The following is a 2,500-nucleotide window of genomic DNA, read 5'->3' as shown; positions in this document are numbered from 1 at the left end:
TTAACTTCCGAGATCAGTCGAGATCGGGTGCATTCAGTGTGGTGTGGCCGTAGGCTCTAGGAATGCTAAGAATATTACTCTTATGCATTTGCATTTAGTAAGCTAAGCCATGCAGCCACTTGCAACATGATACCACGCTCATCGCTCGATCAGGCTCGATCAGGCGAGATATATAAGACTGGTGGGCCCATTCAGGACTCCTATGTCTGGTAGGATAACTTTAATTCATCCATCCTGTGTCTGTTGCAGGGAGGTGGAGAGAACAATCAACACAATAATGGTTTTCTTTCATGCCTCTTGAAGGACTCAATATTCTCTGTACTGCATTACATGTGAAAGTCGATTTATTACCCATGAACACACTACCTGTATGCTAATTCTATGTAAAAAGGTAGCTCCAGCCCTCATGATGTTGTCCAACATTTCCGCTATAAAACGGGATACAATTATTTTGGAAACATACCAAATTTGAAAAATAATTGAGAAGTTGCGCAATTACTAATCATGGAGCACAAAAAAGCCTACAGCACCTGGTATTCCCAGGCAGTCTCCCATCCAGGTACTAACTAGGCCTGACCCTGCTTAGCTTCCGAGATCGGGCGCATTCAGTGTGGTGTGGCCGTAGGCTCTGGGCCTAGTGAGTTTTGTACTTTTAAGCATCTAGTCGGCTAGACCTTGCAGTTTTGAAAGGCAATTGTGAAATGGCTCACTTCCTGAACTTGGAGCACAAAAAAGCCTACAGCACCTGGTATTCCCAGGTGGTCTCCCATCCAGGTACTAACTAGGCCCGACACTGCTTAGCTTCCTCGGGCGCAATCAGTGTGGTGTGGCCGTAGGCTCTGGGCCTAGTGAGTTTTGTACTTTTAAGCATCTAGTCAGCTAGACCTTGCAATTTTGAAAGGCAATTGAGAAATGGCTCACTTCCTGAACTTGGAGCACAAAAAAGCCTACAGCACCTGGTATTCCCAGGCGGTCTCCCATCCAGGTACTAACGAGGCCCGACACTGCTTAGCTTCCGAGATCAGACGAGATCGGGCGCATTCAGTGTGGTGTGGCCGTAGGCTCTGGTTCTTGTGAGTTTTGTACTTTTAAGCATCTAGTCGGCTAGACCTTGCAGTTTTGAAAGGCAATTGAGAAATGGCTCACTTCCTGAACTTGGAGTACAAAAAAGCCTACAGCACCTGGTATTCCCAGGCGGTCTTCCATCCAGGTACTAACTAGGCCCGACACTGCTTAGCTTCTGAGATCAGACGAGATCAGGCACATTCAGTGTGGTGTGGCCGTAGGCTCTGGGCCTAGTGAGTTTTGTACTTTTAAGCATCTAGTCGGCTAGACCTTGCAGTTTTAAAAGGCAATTGAGAAAGGGCTCACTTCCTGAACTTGGAGCACAAAAAAGCCTACAGCACCTGGTATTCCCAGGCGGTCTCCCATCCAGGTACTAACTAGGCCTGACACTGCTTAACTTCCGAGATCAGTCAAGATCGGGTGCATTCAGTGTGGTGTGGCCGTAGGCTCTAGGAATGCTAAGAATATTACTCTTATGCATTTGCATTTAGTAAGCTAAGCCATGCAGCCACTTGCAACATGATACCACGCTCATCGCTCGATCAGCGCTCGATCAGGCGAGATATATAAGACTGGTGGGCCCATTCAGGACTCCTATGTCTGGTAGGATAACTTTAATTCATCCATCCTGTGTCTGTTGCAGGGAGGTGGAGAGAACAATCAACACAATAATGGTTTTCTTTCATGCCTCTTGAAGGACTCAATATTCTCTGTACTGCATTACATGTGAAAGTCGATTTATTACCCATGAACACACTACCTGTATGCTAATTCTATGTAAAAAGGTAGCTCCAGCCCTCATGATGTTGTCCAACATTTCCGCTATAAAACGGGATACAATTATTTTGGAAACATACCAAATTTGAAAAATAATTGAGAAGTTGCGCAATTACTAATCATGGAGCACAAAAAAGCCTACAGCACCTGGTATTCCCAGGCAGTCTCCCATCCAGGTACTAACTAGGCCTGACCCTGCTTAGCTTCCGAGATCGGGCGCATTCAGTGTGGTGTGGCCGTAGGCTCTGGGCCTAGTGAGTTTTGTACTTTTAAGCATCTAGTCGGCTAGACCTTGCAGTTTTGAAAGGCAATTGTGAAATGGCTCACTTCCTGAACTTGGAGCACAAAAAAGCCTAAAGCACCTGGTATTCCCAGGTGGTCTCCCATCCAGGTACTAACTAGGCCCGACACTGCTTAGCTTCCGAGATCAGACGAGATCGGGCGCAATCAGTGTGGTGTGGCCGTAGGCTCTGGGCCTAGTGAGTTTTGTACTTTTAAGCATCTAGTCAGCTAGACCTTGCAATTGAGAAATGGCTCACTTCCTGAACTTGGAGCACAAAAAAGCCTACAGCACCTGGTATTCCCAGGCGGTCTCCCATCCAGGTACTAACGAGGCCCGACACTGCTTAGCTTCCGAGATCAGACGAGATCGGGCGCA

General features: G+C 47.0%; 6 non-coding genes and 3 pseudogenes across 6 annotated transcripts in view; all 9 read right to left on the bottom strand.

The window, feature by feature from the left end:
• The window catches only part of LOC138538960 (5S ribosomal RNA), a 119-nt gene extending 64 nt beyond the window's left edge, over positions 1 to 55 (bottom strand). Inside the window, exon 1 of the ribosomal RNA XR_011287041.1 lies at positions 1 to 55. This exon is cut by the window's left edge and continues 64 nt beyond it. This is a non-coding gene — a ribosomal RNA (5S ribosomal RNA).
• A 463-nt stretch (positions 56 to 518) lies between these two features.
• On the bottom strand, positions 519 to 627 carry LOC138545252 (5S ribosomal RNA; annotated as a pseudogene).
• A 106-nt stretch (positions 628 to 733) lies between these two features.
• LOC138545489 (5S ribosomal RNA) lies at positions 734 to 838 on the bottom strand (annotated as a pseudogene).
• Positions 839 to 944: 106 nt separating this feature from the next.
• On the bottom strand, positions 945 to 1,063 carry LOC138550539 (5S ribosomal RNA). Its single transcript, XR_011294289.1, has one exon. It is a non-coding gene; the product is annotated as a 5S ribosomal RNA (ribosomal RNA).
• Positions 1,064 to 1,169: 106 nt separating this feature from the next.
• Positions 1,170 to 1,288, bottom strand: LOC138540202 (5S ribosomal RNA). The gene has a single exon (XR_011288258.1). It is a non-coding gene; the product is annotated as a 5S ribosomal RNA (ribosomal RNA).
• A 106-nt stretch (positions 1,289 to 1,394) lies between these two features.
• On the bottom strand, positions 1,395 to 1,513 carry LOC138542093 (5S ribosomal RNA). Its single transcript, XR_011290081.1, has one exon. It is a non-coding gene; the product is annotated as a 5S ribosomal RNA (ribosomal RNA).
• Positions 1,514 to 1,977: 464 nt separating this feature from the next.
• Positions 1,978 to 2,086, bottom strand: LOC138545250 (5S ribosomal RNA; annotated as a pseudogene).
• Positions 2,087 to 2,192: 106 nt separating this feature from the next.
• Positions 2,193 to 2,311, bottom strand: LOC138541009 (5S ribosomal RNA). The gene has a single exon (XR_011289029.1). It is a non-coding gene; the product is annotated as a 5S ribosomal RNA (ribosomal RNA).
• Positions 2,312 to 2,404: 93 nt separating this feature from the next.
• LOC138550538 (5S ribosomal RNA) overlaps positions 2,405 to 2,500 on the bottom strand; it is a 119-nt gene continuing 23 nt past the window's right edge. Inside the window, exon 1 of the ribosomal RNA XR_011294288.1 lies at positions 2,405 to 2,500. This exon is cut by the window's right edge and continues 23 nt beyond it. This is a non-coding gene — a ribosomal RNA (5S ribosomal RNA).

Source organism: Ambystoma mexicanum, unplaced genomic scaffold (genome assembly GCF_040938575.1).
Source record: "Ambystoma mexicanum isolate Mex_15411 unplaced genomic scaffold, UKY_AmexF1_1 Mex_scaf10, whole genome shotgun sequence".
NCBI classification, from domain to species: Eukaryota; Metazoa; Chordata; class Amphibia; order Caudata; family Ambystomatidae; genus Ambystoma; species Ambystoma mexicanum.
The sequence above is the reverse complement of the archived record's forward strand: the minus strand, read 5'-3'. Positions and strand labels throughout refer to the sequence as shown.